Source organism: Meles meles, chromosome 8, assembly GCF_922984935.1.
Source record: "Meles meles chromosome 8, mMelMel3.1 paternal haplotype, whole genome shotgun sequence".
In the NCBI taxonomy this organism is placed as follows: Eukaryota; Metazoa; Chordata; class Mammalia; order Carnivora; family Mustelidae; genus Meles; species Meles meles.
In genome coordinates, this window is record NC_060073.1 from 5,466,801 (window position 1) to 5,484,678 (window position 17,878).

A 17,878-nucleotide genomic window follows, 5' to 3' on the forward strand; every position below is an offset into this window, starting at 1 on the left:
GATAGTGCCCATCACACTTCCTTTGACTTTCTCCCCCTTGGTTTATTTTTCTTTTTTCTCTTTATTTTTTTTTTTTAAAAGATTTTATTCATCTATTTGAGAGAGAGTGAGGGAAAGAGCGAGCACAAGCAGGGGGAGGGGTGAAGGGAGAGGGACAGGCAGACTCCCTGCTGAGCAGGGACCCCCCCCTCCCCCCACCAAACCCAGGACTTGATCCCAGGACCCGGAGATCATGACCCGAGCCGAAGGCAGATACTTAACGGACTGAGCCACCCAGGCGCCCCTTTCCTTTTTTTAATTGAGGTGTAATTGACAGTATTACTTCCAAGTGTACGGGGTAATGGTTCAGTATGTACCTGTGTACGGCATGTATTGTGAGATAGGCCCAGTAAGTCTGGTTAATATCCTTCACCACACATAGTTACACATTCGTTTCTCTTGTGATGAAATTTTTAAGATCCCTCTCAGCAACTTTCAGACACGCAGTACGGCGTTTACTGGAGCCGCCGTGCCGAGCAGTTCATTTCACTTCTTTCCACGTCTAGTGTCTTCGCTGCTGCCAGCGCCATGGGGGCAGGATCCACCCCTGTTCCTCCGTCGCTGTGTCCCCACTGCTGGGTAGAGACAGCTGGGCAGGCTGCACTGTGTTGACCAGAAAACAGAGAGCACCGCGGCCCCGGCCATGGTATTCTCGGGGCCGTCCGGTGACCGCCTGTGAAGTGCCCGCCGCAGGCCACATCCCGGGCAGCTTCAAATCTGGATGAGCAGAGACACCTGTTCTGAAGGTTCCTCTTCTTCTGCCTTACCTCTGAGTGTTAGAGATGAAGCCTGCGCGGAGGCAGCTGGGGCTCGTGAGACGTGTCCCATGGGAAGTGGCCTCAGTGCCACTGGAAGCTGTCCCCACCCCCCTCCGACTGCCCTAGAGAGGCCGGGGTCCTCACAGCTCTCAGAACCCAGGACTCTGCTCCTGGGACCACCCCTGCTCCAAGCTAGGTGACTTGCTTCCTTGATCTTGTCCTGACCCGGGTGCTATGGGGAGAAAGGCACCAGATTTCATGGCAGCTTTGCGATGCCTGTGGGTGTCCGGGAGGTTACAGAGAAAAAGGCCGTGTACTCAGCTATCTGACTGAGCCTATTCGACCACCAGTCTCTCCCCTTACCCCTGTCCTCTGAGTTCCTTAGTGCTGGGAGGTTAACAGAAGTTGGAGAAACAGTAGAATGTTTCTCCTTCTGGACTGCCTTCTTCTCGTTCTACTTCTATGAGAAAAATTGGGAACAGCTGGACCTCGCAGCTGGCCATTAATGGCGGTCAGGTCCATCGAGCCCTCACCAGCGGCCCTGCAAGCTGTGTGTTGCTGATTCCCATTTTACAGATGACTGAATCGAGGCTTGCAGGTGAAGGGGGCCTGCCCAGGGTCACACGCTGACAAGGAGCGGAGCTAAGATCCAAGCCCCGGTGTGTCTCGCTGTGACGCTCCATCCTTCTCTCATGCCTGCTCATCCTTGTGCGCGTGGCAAGCATCACCCCCCCTCTGTGCCCCTTGTTGCCATCATGTCCAGAGCATTGGTGAAGGGAGTCCCATCTTCCCTGATTTCAGCCACTTCCTATCCAGGGGCCCTCACCCACAGTTTATGCCTTTCCCCAAGTAGCCTCTGACTGTCCAGGCCTTCTCGGACCTGTTTCTGCACAGGTGTCGGGAGGGTCTCTGTTTCCCTCCATCACTGGGGATCCGTGGCCCTGTCCTGTCTTCATCCCCGTGGCGTAGGGAGATTGAGGTAAGGTGCATGCAAGTGCTGGGCTAAGGTCTCATGCTACAGAAACATCCGTCAGAGCATCCTTGCTCCCGTCCCTGCCCCTGGATGTGGCTGAGGCCTGTGTGCCGGCCTGATGCCAGCGGCTCCCTCCAGCTCCCGCGCTCAGCGCTCCACCAGCCAGGCTGGCCAGTCTCAGTCTTCAGCCGGGGAAGCCGCCCTGGGCCCGTCCCAATGGCGCGGGAGGACGAGGCCTGCCACAGGGAGAAGCTGGGACACCGGATGCAGGGAGCCTCGGCTGGGTTCCCGCTGGGCATCACAGCCGACCAGAGGGGAGGCAGAAAGCTGCTTGTTGTCAGCTCTGGAGAAAGCCGGAGGCAAGGCGGTAGCAGAGTACCGGTACACAGTGAGATCTGGGATCTGAGAGGGGGAAGCAGGCTCCCACCCAGGCTGAGTTTGCATTGAACTTCCCAGGGACTCCTGTTCCGGCTCGCACCTGACTTAGACCCTCTGCCCAGGTCAGGCGTGCCCGCATTTCATCAGAAGGAGCATCCATCCTGCTTCCCTGGGCGCCACCTGCCTTGTCTGGGAGTGAGCACTCAGAAGTGGGGAGGGCCCCTCTGACCAATAAACCTCAGTTCTAGAAGCTTAGCAAAGATCGAACAGTGACTTACTGACTGCGCCTCCTCGAAGAACTGTCGTCTGAGCTCAGCCTGGGCTGGTTTTTGTTTTGGTGATAGTGGGGGGCATCCATGGCGTAGGCTCTCTGCCCCTGTTCTGGACTGGAGTGGTCTTTGGCATAACGCCGTGTTCAATGGATCGATCTGAGTGGGTTTAATAATATATTAAGGCATTTTAAAACCTTGCTAATGAAGTCAGACAAGGCCAAAGGTTCACAAGAGCCACTTGGTAACATGTGCCCTTGGGAGGAATCATGTCTCCTGGCCCCAGGGGAGAAAGGACCAGGATGTCTGCAGATCCCATAGGGACAACCTGATCAAGTCTCAGCAGGAGGAGGAAGACCTGAGTCCTCACTTTTTCTCCAGCTGCCACATTCTCCGTTCCTGTCCTTAGGCCAGAAGCTCTCTCACCTGGCTGGCTTTCCTGTCCTTGGCCCTCTTTTCCTGGTAAAGGCCAAACACCGCTGCCCTTTAATCCTTCCCGCGAACCCATAGGCAGTGGTTTTGACCGCCCTCTCCCAGCTCACCCCTGGCCTGGTTTTGTTTTTTCCTTCTCTCAAACAAGCCGTTCAAGGTCTACTGCTGAGCCAGAGATTGGCTCATAAGCAGCTCTCTCCTCTGAGCTGGAGGGAGGGGATAATTCTGGAAAGTCATTGACAGAGGCTTAACCTAGAACGTAAATTATAAACAGGCTGTGGGCAGAGGGCCTAGATTTGGGTATTCCGGTACCAGGAATGCTGTGGCCTCCCTGGGGCTCCGCAGACCAGCTGCCACGGTAAGACCACCTCTCAGCAGTCCTGGGCACGCTGTGCGGGTGGTGGGGGACCACACATTGCGGTCATTGTTTCTCTTCCCTCTGGAACTTGACAGTCTGTTGCAACTAGAAGAAAGAGGGCAGAAGGGTTCTGGGAATAGTCCTTGGAGACAGGAACCCAGGGGATGGGTTCACAGGCCTGTGGGGACAGCTCTGGTCGGGGATGGTCAAGACCAAGGAACCCAAGGTGGGGCAAACCCTACTTGACAATGAACAGGGATTCTTCCTGAGACCTTGGGGACAGAGGAAGATGCGGCGTAGGTCCCAGAGCTCTGGGCCAGGTTGCCTTTGTGTGGTGGTGACAGCTAGGGGAAAGGGCGAGTGGGTCCCTTGACTAGGGTCCTTTGTGGAAATGGTGAAGCAGTAAGTGGGCTGCCGCCAGGGGCTCGGGGTCCCACACGGGCTGTGCTCCAGCTCCTCGGGCAGCTTGGGCTAGACAAACGCCCTGGAGCTGTGGAACGGGGAGGCCTGGCTCCCTTTAGGAATCTGGGACACCAAGGGCCAAGATCAGTTCTCTTCAAGAGGTGAGTTTGTGGTGACGTGGTAGAGAGCAGTGAGGGGAAAGTATGTAACTACCCACCCTTTTGGGAGAACACATTTCTGGCTTTCAGCAGGACCCGCTGCTCTGGTATAAAGCGAAATGACTTTTGCTTAGAAGAAAACCTTTCCCTCAGTTCTGGTGACAGAGAGGCTAAGGGCCCCAGATAGCTGCGGGTTATCTCCCACTGCCCACAGGCCAGATGGCTGGGTTTTCCAGGTCATGGGATACATGGGCTAAGGATTTAAGAAAGGAGTGACTCGTGTGTGTGTGTGTGTGTGTGTGTGTGTGTGTGTGTGTGTGTGCGCGCACGCGCGCTAAGGAACAGGTGAGAAGGAGTACTTACCTTTCCTGTTACTTTGTCCCAAACTTCCCAGAGCAGAATTTGGTGAGAAATGTGCCTTTTCTCCTAGTGTTCTGGACCAGGGATGGTAGTAAGGGATGTGGCTTCTGGACTTCATTCCCTTTTGGGTTACTCAGAGGGAGACCTGTCATCAGGAGAAATTCTAGGGCAAGATGGCAGTCTGTGCTTACAAATCTGAAGGTCTGAGTCTGGAATGATCTCACTTGTGCCTTTGGTTTGCTCCCGGTTAGAACGAAACCCTCAGTTTCATGAAGGCAAGGACCTCTTCTCTCTTGTTCGGCTTACCTCCGGTGCCTAATGGTACCTGTTGCGAAGGCTCCGTCCCTGTTGAGTGAATGAATGAACACTCTGCCTGTCATTTCACTCAACCTCTCCAATTTCATCTTTTGTTGGTTCCGTACCAGACTTCTCACCTGACCAGCATCTACTTGGTGTCACCCGACCATGACTCTAAACTAATCAGGCAAGACCATGCACGCTGGGAGAGGCTGGTGGGCCCCCGGGTTCCCTCTCACTGTGCTCCACTCTGATGCCCTGTGGGCCAGGCGCCGCCTGCCCTGGGGCCTCTGGGCCTCTGGAGCCCGGGCCAAGCCTCCTCCACATCACTCACTTAACCCTCCTCAACCACTTACCCTTTACCCTTCTCCCATCTCCCTTTTCCCCCAGGCGGATCCTTTAATACGCTGGCTACTTACTATCCCTTATATTGCAAGTTCGCTAGTCTCGTTTCCTCACCAGGCAGAAAGTTTCATGAGGGCAGAAGCCCTGGTTTGTTACATTATCCTTTGTCGGTCTAGAGTCTGTTACGGCAGTAGGGGCTCCAGAAACATGCCGAGGCTCCAGTTGTGTGAAACTAATCCGAGTCCCCCGAGTCCCCCGGAGTGTGACTTGCAGCTTCTTCTTAAAAAAAAAAAAAAAAAAAAAAAAAAAAAAAAAAATTATTTATTTATTAGAGAGAGAGAGCATGAGAAGGGGAAGGGTCAGAGGGAGAAGCAGACTCCTCGCTGAGCAGGAAGCCCAATGCGGGACTTGATCCCGGGACTCCAGGATCATGACCTGAGCCAAAGGCAGTCGCCCAACCAACTGAGCCCCCCAGGCGCCCCTACTTGCAGCTTCTTGTTTATGAAGCTGAGCGGGGGCAACCTGAGGGTTCTCGGGCGGCAGGTTGCTTACTTGTCAGTCACCTGTGCGGGGGGTACGAGGCTGTTCCATTGACAGACGAAGGTTCCAGACTGTTTTTACTTGCAGCACCTCTGACACCGGATCTGGGGGTTTTTCCCTCACACCAGCCGGTTTCTCTGTTCCCCGCAGACACCAGCGAGGCGTCCTTCACCCCCATTCAGTTCCGACACTCCCCAGAGTTAGTGCAGACCCCTGGGTGAAGGGCTCAGGCCCACAGACTGCCCGCACGTTAGACACCAATCACAAGACCTGGCCTTCTGGAGCTCTGACACCACCCTCCCCCCCCCCCCCCCCCGTATAAACCAGAGATGACCACGATCCCGTCCTCAGGTTTGGTAATTTCTAAAACTGTTCACAGAACTCAGAATACTGCCTTCCTTACTATTACCGGCTTCTCGTAAAGGATACAGATAGATGGCCGGATTAGGAGGTGCATATGTGGAGTCTGGAGGAGTCCCGAGTGTAGGGGCCTCTGTCCTCATGACTGGGGTCCACCATCCCCGCGGTGTGCGGATGCACTCACCCTCCTGGGAGCTCTCTCCACCTCATCGTTACAGAGGCATGGCTGATCACATCATTGGCCATCGGTGATTAACTCAATCTCTGGGCCCTTCCTTCCTCTCGGTGGAAGTTCCAACCTTCTACTCATGGGGCTGGTTTCTCCAGCGAGCAGCCCCTGCCTGAAGCTATCTAGGGGCCCACTGGGGTCTGTTGGTTAGTATAAAGTCAGGTGCGGTTGAAAGGGGCTTACTGCGAATGAGAAAAGCTGCTCCCGTCTCCCCTAGCACTCAAGAAACTCTCCAAGGGTTTTAGGAGCTCTTTGCCAGGAACCAGGGAGGAAAACCAAATTCTATAGTTTTTACATCGCTATGTCACTCAAGGGCAATGAGGCGGAGTGATCCCCAAGGTCATTCGAGGAGACAGAGACAAAGCTGGAATTCGAACCTGACTTTTCTGACTCAAGACTTTGCTCTTTCCAGGGAATCTCAGCAGCGTCTGGCTCCACCTCCACTTTATCAAGGCTTCCGCCCTGCCCCACGGGGAGGGAGCTTCCAGCCCGACCTAAGGGTGGGGGGTGGGGCAGGACCCTGGCTGCTTTTCCCTTTATCCTTCCAAAGTCCCCCGTCCTGGGACCGAGGACGCCCTGAGTTGCTTGAAAAGAGCATTGCCTTGTCGGGCAGCAGCACGGAGTTCGGGAAGCGATGCGGGTCAGCAGATGAGCCTGGAAAGCCCCGTTTTCCTTATCTGTAAAATGGAGGTAATGTTTGCCCTCCCTACGAGGCGGAGTTGCTGTTGGTAGCAAATGAGAGTGTCTCTCGGAGTACCTTCCAGACTGCGGAGAGCCGGAAATGCGCTGCCGTTGAACGTGATTTCAGCACGCAGTGTACGGCGCCGTGAAGCTGCTACGGGGAGCACTACCCACCCCCTAAGCGTTGGGAAATAACCTCATCCCGCGGTCTGGCACCATACAGACACTCAGCTGTCATTAATTGTGGTGTTTTTGGTTTTTTAGCTATTAAAACACATGACGTCTTCCCCAGATGGAGGGTGGGTGCACGGAGGAGACCTGGAGTGGTTGGGACTGAGAAGATGAGGGGGGCAGTCTGGACTGGGACTTTCGTAATTCAGTTCCTACTCAGGTCTCTAGTGGGTCTCCCAGGAAGCCTGAATTCTCAGCTCGGATGTGTCTTTCTTCTAGGGACCTGTCAATCGAACTTCTCAAGGCGGAGGAGAAACTCTTCCCTTCAAATGGACACGCCCCCTGCCATCAGAGCACGCCCCCCCTCCCCCCAGGGCAGGAAAGACTGTGGGAAGCTGTGGGGAGGTGAAGGGTTGGCCTGGCAGGCAGCCTGCTCTCCCCTTACAGGGGACGCGATGGTAAAGGCCAGCGGGAGCCTCTGGTCACTTCTGCAGAACTCCAGAGCAGTCTAGGGGAAGGTTCTGCTCCTCTCAGCTGGATGCTCAGTTGGGCTCCTCCCACTCTTCCCACTGAGATGGAGTGGTACCCAGCTGTGGCCAGGGCAGGTGTGGTGGTTGAGGCTAGTTGGAGGCTGACAGGCAGGGAAGGGAGAGAGCAGTGACTGGTAAGGTGGCTGGTAAGGCTGGGATCCGCGGTCGGCTCCTGGCACTTAGCGCCCGGAATGAGGCACGGTGTGGGGTGACGGGCACACCGGAGTATGGGCGCCTTTAGGCTTCGAAGCCAGGGCCTAGCTATTTATCCCGAGTCTCCACGTCCTTACTTACAAAGCTGGGGCTGTAACGCCCTCCAGACAAGGTTTTGGGTGATCGAATGGGATGGTACGCAGCACTAACTGCAGTGGCCGGCACCCAGTAGCACGCCCAGACAGACGTCGTCAGTGACTCTGACACTTTGCCACGTGGCTTTGGTCACGTGGGTGAAACCAGCAATAGTGGTGCCTACGACTCCATCTGGGAAAAGCCTCTAGCGCAGGTTTTGTGCTCAGATTCCAAAGCAGAGGGTGAAAGGTCAGATCAGGGGTTTTCAGATCAGATCATGTGTTTTCCTGGAGTCAAGAATGGGGGAAGCAAGTAGCAGCCACAGTCAAGGTCTTACCCTGTCAGGGTGGTTGTTTACTCTCTTCCTTCTAGGAACTGAAGCACTTTGCCTTTGAACTTCCTCACTGTTTCCTTGGCTCATGGACTAGACACTTCAGTGATCTGTTTACCCAGTGTTTCTAGTGAGCCAGGTTCTATCCCTTCCTCGCAAGGGGATGCCTGGGGGTTGGTGTCTGGCAGAGTAGTGGTAAAGGTTGCTAGGAATGGCTGAGGTCACACACTGATTCTGAGAAACTGAATTAATCAGGCCAAGCAAATCAGGCGCCAAAGCAGGGACGTTGAGGCACCCAGGATGGGCAGCCGTGGGAAGCCATTACTTCCCATTGGGAGAGGAAACAGTGCTTCCTCTAGACTCCAGGGAGGGTTGGCAGTGTGGGGGCAGGAACGGCCAGCAGGGACTGTCATAGTGGCAGGAAACTCCCCCAGAGTGTAGAGAGTGGGGCAGATAGACCCATGCTTGCTCTCTTGCTTGTGCCTCCCGGTGGCTGAACATACCGGAAGCCAGGCTGAAAAAGAGGGGGGAGCCCTTTCACAGGTCTCAGATTCCCTGGGCACAGAGCAGAGAGTTACCACCCAGGAAGCTTCTCCTAAAGGCCAAATCTCTGTGGAAACATCCACTTAACAAGCGCGACAAGTGGAGGAATGAGGGCTCTGGCTTCCTGTGCGTCAGCAGCTGCTGCTTTCTGGGGCAGGCTGCCTCCGTTCAGAATTAGCCACCAGTTGCAAATTTGGTCATCAAGGGCAATTAGGAGAGAGAATGAAATGAGAGGCATACAGATTGGAAAAAAAAGAAGCAGATGTATATTTGCAGCAGACATGATCTTATATAGGAAAACCTAAGGAATCCACTAAAAACCTATTAAGATGAAGGCGTAAAAGCGTTCCGCAGGGTTGCAGGACATAAAATCAATGTACAGAAATCAACTCTTTCTATACAGTAGCAGTGACCGAATGGAAAACGAAGTTTCATGTAGAACAGCATCAAGAAGAATAAAATTCACACGAATAAATTTAACGAGAGAAATGTAAAACTTACAACAGCATAAAACATTGTTGAAAAAAATTTTAAGAACACCTAAATAAATGGACTCCCCATCTTCGTGGATCAGAATTAATCCTGTTACAATATCAGCACGCTCCCCCCACCCAATGACCCACAGATTCAGTGCGGGGCCTTTCATAGTCCCAGCTGCCTTTAGTTGCAGAAACTGGCAAGATGATCCTACTGGCAAGATGATCCCAGACCCCACATGGGCGTGCAAGGGAAGCAGACAACCAGAAGAATCTTGGGAACGAACACGGTTGGAGGACTCGCTGTTTCTGACTCCAGAACTTTGTACAAAGCTACAGTAATCAAGACAGTGTGGTGTTGGTGTAAAGACATATAGATGAACGGAATAGAATTGAGAGCCCGGAAATAAATCCTCACACTTACGGTCAGTTGGTTTGTGACAAGGGTGTCCAGACAGTTTAATGGTGCTGGAACAGCTGGGTGTCCACATGCCGAAGAATGAAATTGGACCCCTGCCTTTTACCACAGTCAGAGATCGGAATGGATCAAAGACCTGAATGCAAGAGTTAAAACTATAAAACTTGCAGAAGGAAACACAATCGTAAATCTTTGTGATGTTGGGGTGGGTAGCGGTTCCTTAGCTACAACGGCAAAAGCGCAAGCAGTAAAATAAACCAGATCAGTCAGACTTCATCAGTGTTGAAAACTGTGCAGCAAAGGGCATTGTCAAGAGAGCAAAAAGGCGGGGCGCCTGGGTGGCTCAGTGGGTTAAAGCCTCTGCCTTTGGCTCAGGTCATGATTCCAGAGTCCTGGGATCGAGCCCCACATCGGGCTCTCTGCCCTGCAGGGAGCCTGCTTCCTCCTCTCTCTCTGCCTGTCTCTCTGCCTAGTTGTGATTTCTGTCTGTTAAATAAATAAAATATAAAAAAAAAAAAAGGAGCAAAAAGGCAACGCAAAGAATGGGAGAAGATTTTTGCAAATCTGAGAGGGAATTTCTTTCTAGAACTTGTATCTAGAATATATAAAGAACTCTTACAACTCAGCAGTAAAAAGACAAATAATCCAGCTTAAAAATGGACAAGGGAGGGCGCCTGGGTGGCTGAGGCGGTTAAGCACCCGAATTTGGCTCAGGTCATGATCTCAGGGTCCTGGGATCCAGCCCTGTGCTCAGCAGGAATTCTGCTTGTCTGCCCCTGTGCCTCCCCCGCACCCCCAGACACACACTTGTGCTCACAGCATGTGCACTCTCTCTCAAACAAATAAAGTCTTTAAAAAAATAAAAATGGACAAGGGATCTGAATAGACATTTTCCGAAAGATAGACAGATGGCCAGTAAGCATGTGAAATACGCTCAACATCATCAGCATCAGGGAAATGTAAATCAAAACGACGACGAGATGCCACTTCGTCCCCTCTAGGCAGCTGCTCAAAAAGACAGTAACAAGGGCTGGTGAGGATGGTGGGGAGCTGGTGGGTTATAAGATGGAGCCGCTGCTGTGGGAAACAGTCCGGCAGTCCCTCGAGCAGTTAAACGTAGAGTCACCATAGAATCCAGCTGCCTGGCCCGAGCTGAGAGCTGAAACACGTGTGCACCCAGAATCCTGCCCACACGTGCTCACAGCAGCGCTGTTCCTAACAGCCAGCGAGCGCGTAGGAACATCAACCGAATGTCCACCTGCCCGTGACCCGGTAAGACGCGGTCTGTCTCTGCAGGGGGTAGTACTTGGCAGTGAAAGGGACTGAAGGTCTGGCCCCTGCTGCGACGTGGAGGAACCTCGAGCACCTTCCGCTGAGTGAAAGAAGCCAGACATGAAGGACCTTCATGTGGTCCTTTATGTGAAACATCCCAAATGGGCAAATCGAGAGCGAGAGAGAGAGACAGAGAACGTTAGCTTAGTGAGCTGGGACTTGGCGGAGAGCACAGCTAAGCGGTATGGACGTGCTCTGGAACGGGTTGTGGTGCCGGCGACACGGCTCCATAGACGAAACACCACTGAATTACACTTCAGTGTGCGAACTGTCTGGTTTGTGAATTTGACCGCAGTCACGCTGTTTAACAAAACCCACACGGACCTGGTCCCTGGCGGTGATCCCATAGGCCAAGTCTGTGACTTCACGAGGGAAGTCCTGCCGGCGGGGCAGAAGCGCTGCCTGCCCCCTAGCACCCTCCACCTCCTTTTCTGGGTCTCAGAGCATGGGAAGACCCCGTGGAAAATTTTAATTCCATCCCAGTTTGCATTTTGGTTTAGTGAAATGGTTCTGGAGCCCTTCTGTGAACCAGGCACCGAACTGGGTAGTCTCGTGAAAATCAGGGGGTCTGGATTTGGATGGGCTTGGTGATTCTTGAGTTGGCTTCTCTCTGTGGGCCCTCCTGAGGCTGATTTTTTCTTATCAGGAAAGTCAGGGTTGAACTCCTGGGATTGTGGTGTGAATTAAGCAAACTAGAAGGGTTCTGGCATCCAGTAGGCAGAAAATGAAAGTTCACCTGCAGGGCTCCTGGGGCAAGTTCAGAGATGAGTGAGATGTGACCACAGAGAGCTTGAGGTCTGCCCTCAGCCAGCACTAGCTACCTAGCACCCAGGGAGAGGCAGGCAGGAAGAGGACACCAGACACCTGGCTGGCTCTGAGCCGTGGTTGGGAAACCAAGGGAGGCTCCCTGTGGGAGGCGCCTTGAGAGTGGGAGGGTCCCCTTGTCATATATTGTATTTACTTCTTCTTCTTTTTTTTTAATTTATTTTTGAGAGTGGGGGGGATTGAGAGAGCACGAGTGGGGTGACGGGGGGCAGAGGGAGAAGCAAATTCCTGCTGAGTGGGGAGCCGATGGGGGACTCAGTCCCAGTCCCAGGACTCTGGGATCATGACCTGTGCGGAAGGCAGGCGCAGACGCTTAATCAACTGAACCACCCAGGAGCCCTGTATTTACTTTATATTTTGAATATTCAGTCCTATGATGTAACGTCAAAAGGGTAAGTGGTTAAAGACAGACCTTTTCCTCATGTCTCTTCCGCAAAGGCACCTGCTGTTACCCGCCCCTCGAGTGTCCGTCTACGAATATTCTGCACGCTTACAAGCAAACGTACATCTCCAGAGCGGAGTCCTGCTGGTGGGGCAGGTTGGACCTTTTCCCCTGCTGGTGCATGGGGACAGAAGGCTCGGGCTAAGGTGTGATTTATGCCGCCGCCCTTCCTCCCAGTTGTGTTCAGCCGGGCTCACCGTGGGTCCCAGCAGTAGGAACGCTGCCTCTGCTTTCCTTCAGGTCCCCGGGAGAGAGGGGGACCCGTGGAGGTCCCTGCCTGGTCCTTGTCTTATACCCGGCACGCCACCTCTTTCTACACCTCCTGCCCCCTTTCTGACCTGTCCGCTGTCTCCTTTCGGTGGAGCTTGTCCAGGTAGCTTCCTGAGAAGGAGTGCCAAGCGCGGGGGAGCTCAGGCACCGCGGCCTGTTTCTGTTTTACCTGCATACGGCATTGATGGTTCAGCTGGAACCATCAAAAGTTCAGGTTTGAACTTTTTCCTTTGCAGCGTTGAAAGGATTGCTTTGTACTTTTTAGCCCCCGAGTTGCTGTTGAGAAATGCGAACCTCATTGGTGTCTGATTCTTTGTGTCCTTTTCCCCTTTTCGGAAAACTCACAAGACCTGAAATTTCGCAACATGCCTGGTGTGGGTGTGGGTTCATCCGTCTGGTTGGCTCCCGGTGCACCCTTCCGTGTGGAAATGTGCTTCTGTGGAGGGAGTTTCTAGAATTTACTGTAACCCCTTTGTTTTTCTGTGCTCTCTCTTTCTGAGACCCCTGTCACTCAGCTCTCGGGGCCCTTGGACAGCCCCCAGGTTGTCTTCGCTCTCGGGCCTGTTTCCGTTTTTTGTCTTTCTGCTTCCGTTTCTAGGAGGTCTCCCCTACCTTGTCTTCCAGCCCTTCTATGGATCCGTTCATTTCCCCCATCATGTTTTTAATTTCTAAGAGCTCTGTCTGCTCTCTGAAGGGGCCTTGGACGGTCTGCACAGCCTGTTGATGGCTGGTGTTGGAGGCTTTCCCCACTTCTCGGAGGGTGCTAATGCTTGTTTGTCTCTTTTCCTCGCCCAGGCTGTTTCCTCCCAGTTGCTTTTTTCTGCCGCTTTCTTTTGGTCTCTACCCTTGAGGGCATCTGTCCTCATCAGGGGCTGCAAGCTGCCTGGTTTCTGAGCTGCACGGAAGGTGATGGGCGCGGCCTTTGTTGGGAACCTCAGTGTCGTATCCGGAGGTCTTCCCTGTTGAGTTGGGTCAGGTCTCCGAGGAGGGGAAGGGCAGGCTGCTGTGTTGCGGGAGCCGAGTGGGGTACGGGGCAGGATGCGTAGGCTTACTTAACATTCCTCCACCATTTTTGACAAGGTAACCAGGCCTTCCGCCGGGCCTCCTGTCCCCCGGTAGAGAGACCCAGGGCTTTGCCGTCTCCAGAGAGTAAACAGTCTGTTCTTCGGGAGAGGGATGTTCTTCGGCCACACCAAGAACAATTCATCCCAGGCCCAGGGGCCCCGGGGCCACGGTTCTCTAGGCTTTCGTGGATTCTGTGGAAGAGACCGCTGCATGTGGGCAGCCTTCCCCACCACCCGAGAGAGGCCTCGAGCTCAGTTTTCCAGAACTGTGTTCCGGCTTCCACAGCTGCATGGCTGTGGTCTACTCTCCTGGTCTCCCCGCCATTGGGGTATAGAGCTTTATAACAACAAAAAACTCTTCACTCGGGTTTTGGTGGAATTTCGGGAGAAAGGAGATGAGATGCCACCAGCAGGCTTTGCACGGACCAGCACAGGGAGAAGGGTGGCCAGTGGGGGCGTTCCAGGGAAGACGTGCTCCCGGGCAGATGGGGAGTGCTCGGGTTCTTTGGGAACGAGGAGGCGGTTTGGCCGGAATTAGAAGATTCGGGAGGCTGAGGACTGATGGGCAGTGCGGATGGAAAGGAGGTTGCGCCGGTGATAGGAGAGGGTCTGCGGGGGGTGGGGGGGAGCTTACCTGTGGGTAGTGGGGTGGGGGTTAGAGGAGAGTGAAGTAAGGCCTCTGTTGGGGGGCGCTAACTGCGGGTCGTCTGTAGCACGGATTGGTCGCTGAACCCCGCCGAGGGTCGTGGCTGGTCATGGTGAGGGGGGTTTTGTCCTAGTGAAGGAACACGAAGGGCGTAATCTGGGGTGTGTTCGGAGAAACGAAAGGAAGGAGGACACAAGGCTTTAAGGGAACTGACCGGCCTCCTTGGCTGGGTGGTGGGGGAGGGGGAGGGAAGAGCTCAAGATGATCCCCGCATTTAAGCCCTAGTTCCTGGGGAGATGGAAGACAGGAAGAAGTGTGGGGCTTGGGTTTTGGGGTGTGTTATTTGGGGGAGCAGGAAGAGGGTGAGGAGGGAGGGGTACGTTCTGTTTTAGAACAGACATTGGACATGTCCATCCAACAGCTCTTATTTAAATTCTCACACTTCAACCTGCAAATGCGTGCGTTGGTTAAGGGGGGGCGTGGCGGGCGGGGGGGGGGGGGGAGGGAAGGGGTGGGACAGGGTGTCAAGGATAGGAACAAAGAAATCAGCCCCTTAGAAAACAAAACAATAATTATCATGTTGTTAAATGAGATTATCAAAAGAATCTTTAGGTTGATATTCTCACAGGTTAATTGGTGTCGCAGGACGGGTTCTGAGCCGCCGTAAGACACGGAGAACGTGCCAGATTCATTTCTTCCTCGGCTCACCCTCATGTTTTAACTGAATTAAGCACTTGTATGTCAGGCTTTTACAACGGAGACAGAGGCCTCTTTATTTGGGTTCTGTAGCCCAAGGAGAAAATGGAGAAGGGGCGTCATTCGCCCCCGCCCCCAGTGTCTGTGACAGGACGGCGGTCTGCTAGGCTCTCTGGTGCTCTGTCCATGCCTGTCCCAGAAGTGGGGACAGGGCCCTGATCGCCGAGTTTGCCAGTTTCTGCGGTATACATCTGCCCAGTGTGGCCTAGCGTAGGCTCACAGGGAGATGCCACAGAGCCCGGAGTGGGGCAGGAGCAGAGTCAGGGAGCCGGTGGGAGCCGGTGGGAGCAGCCGCATCCGCTGCGTGTGGCTCCCGCGGGTCCCCGATGACGTGATGCGGCTGGGCAGGCGGACCCTGTTTCTCAGGTTGTCTTGTTGGGGTCAGGGCGTGCTTCAGGGTGTCCTCACAATGAGCAGTGCTGCATGGCACAGCCCCAGCCTCGACTGGACCTCAGCTGTCCTCTGGCTCTCCCTTACAGCCCTTCCCCCGCCACCCCTCTCCATCAGAAGCAGGGCCAGCGCCGCGGTCCAGCTTCTAACACGAGAAGCTGACAGTTACCGTGAAAGCTGCTTCTGTGCCAGGCGCTGGGCCGAGGGCTTCACAAGCATCAACTAACTCGTGCTTGTCTTTGCAACAACACGATGTGCCGTTGCTGGCACTACGATGATGTTGACAGACTGAGGTTAAGCAACTTGCCCAGAGTCCATGGGCTGGGTCGAGCCCTGATGTGGACCCAGGCGGTGGGACCCCGGGATTGTAAGCAGTGTCTTCCCTGTCCTCTGTGCTAGCACCTGAGAATTTTCCTCGCATGTTTCTTTCCTCCTCACACCCAGCTGGCCCCCAGCACCACTGGCTTGTTGGGGTAAAATACAGATAAAATACAGGATGCCTAATTAAATTTCACTTTTGGATAAACAGCAAATAATTTTGTAATGTGCCCCACATAGTGCATGGGATATACTCACACTTTGAAAAAAATGTTATTTATCTGAAAATCAGATCTTAACCAAGTGGCTGCCCTCAGCTAGTTTTATGGTGGTTGAGAACACAGTCGGGAGGAGATCAAAGGGCCCGGTCTTGCTGTTGGTGGTTCTCTGGCCCGGCTGTGCTGAGGGCTGCAGGTCTCTGATCCGCTGTGCGCCGTAGAGTACAACATTCTTAACACTGAAACTCCAGAGGTGTACATTTTGCTTTTGTTCCTCTAAAGAAAGAATATGAAAACACTGTTTCGTAGGAACATGCCAAAACACGGGTAGAAAACTGCTGTTGCTTCCCCATTCTCCAAGGATAATCACAACAGAAACTCAAGAAGTCTCATACAATCAGTTTCATATTTTGCTGTTCCAAAAGAGTCACTTGATCTAAACCGACTCTCTCGGAAAACTCTGAATTCTTTTAAGACCCCCTCAGAGGGAAATGCCTCTGTTCTGTCTAATCTGTATCTTTCGCTGATCTGATTGGCCAGACGTTATTCTTGAAGTTAAATATCAGCCATCTCTGATGCAGCCTGGGCTCATTGCAACAGCTGAGCTAACATGGAGTCTGGATGTGCACGGGGTGCCCTGCCAGCTGCAGATTGTTCTTCCGTGGGCTGCTGTCTTCCGGCTGTGCCTGCTGGAATGTGATGTCTGGGGTCCTCAGCTCGGAGAGCCGGAGCGTAAGATCCACCGGTCATTTCACACCTTGGCCCGGTCAGTGCATTCGGCGACACTGGGTCCCGACCAGCTACATCCTGTAGCTGCCTGCGGCCAGGCGCTGGCATGTTTCCGCTGGGACTGTCCCAGCAAGTGAAGGTACTTCTGTTTCGGAGGAGGAAGGCCTTCTCTATGGACTTCTGGTCAGTCTTTCACTTGTACCAGGGAGACCCGCCTGGGCTTGCTTCCGTCTCCTGCTGCCCTCCCCACTTCCTCTCCCTCTGCTCTTCCCCGGACTTACAACCTCCTTTGTCATGCAGGAAGATGCCTGCCAGGTTATGATGGAGAATGGTTCATATCTGGAATACATAAAGACTTACTACACTCAGCAAGAAAAAGACAACCGGTCTAGTAGAAAAAGGGGCAAATGATATGAACAGGCAACACCAAAGAGAAAACCTAAAAGTAATCTCAATAATCTTAAGAAAATAATCCAACTTTACCAATCATCAGAGAAACGACTTTCTGCCTGTGAGACTGACAAAAATCAGAGTCTGACAGGAGAGTGAGCAGGGACGTGGGGAAATAGAAATTCTGTTGTGCTTCTGGTGGCTGCGTGAATTATCGGGACAGCTGCATGAGAGAGCTGTTTGGCAGTATTGATGTTGAAAATGGGCCTGCCGGGGCACCTGGGTGGCTCAGTCAGTGGAGTTTCTGAGTCTTGATTTTGGCTCAGGTCGTGAGATCGAGCTCAACGTCAGGCTCTGCACTGAGTATGGGGCCTGCTTGGGAGTCTCTCCCTCTGACCCTGCCCCCCCCGCCCCGCGACTTGTATACACTCTCTCTCTCTCTCTCTTTCTCCTCTCAAAAATAAAATAAAATAAAAGAGTAAAATGAATAAAATAAATAAATAAATAAAATAAATAAATAAATAAAATAAAATAAATAAATAAATAAATAAAATAAAAGAGTAAAAATAAAAGGTAAAATGTGCCTGCCATCTGAGACAGCAGTTCCAATTCTACGTGTAGGCCCTGGAGAAATTCCCACACATTTTGTGTATGGGTTCAAGGTTATTCATTTTTTAATATTTTTTTAAAGAATTTATTTATTTGACAGAGAGATCACAAGTAGGCAGAGAGGCAGGCAGAGAGAAAGGAGGAAGCAGGCTCCCTGCCAAGCAGAGAGCCCGATGCAGGGCTTGATCCCAGGACCCTGAGATCATGACCCGAGCTGAAGGCAGAGGCTTTAACCCACCGAACCACCCACGCGCCCCAATTTTTTAATATTTTAATTGAGATTATTGTGGTTGTTTCCAAACATCCATAAAAATGGAGCAAGTAGTACAATGAATTTTATGTACCTGTCCCCCAGTTTCAACCAGGATCCATTTGTCAATCTGTACATCACAGTTTTTTGTTTTGTTTTTATTTTTTTCTGATTTTACTTATTTATTTGACACACAGAGAGAGAAATCACAAGTAGGCAGGAGGCAGGCGGGGTGGGGTCGGAGGAAGCAGGCTCCCCACCGAGCAGAGGGCCTGATGTGGGACTCAGGACCCTGAGATCATG

At 52.9% G+C, this 17,878-nt stretch overlaps 1 protein-coding gene across 4 annotated transcripts in view; it reads left to right on the forward strand.

Annotated features, from left to right (window-relative positions):
- The window catches only part of PC (pyruvate carboxylase), a 108,976-nt gene that overhangs the window by 57,292 nt on the left and 33,806 nt on the right, over positions 1 to 17,878 (forward strand). The window contains exon 1 of one of the 4 annotated variants that reach the window (XM_046015071.1): positions 3,056 to 3,207. The exons of the other annotated variants lie outside the window; for them this stretch is intronic. The gene's annotated coding sequence lies outside the window, so the exon portion shown is untranslated. Of the gene's footprint in view, positions 1 to 3,055; positions 3,208 to 17,878 lie in introns of those variants that run through there. 4 annotated transcript variants of the gene reach the window in all.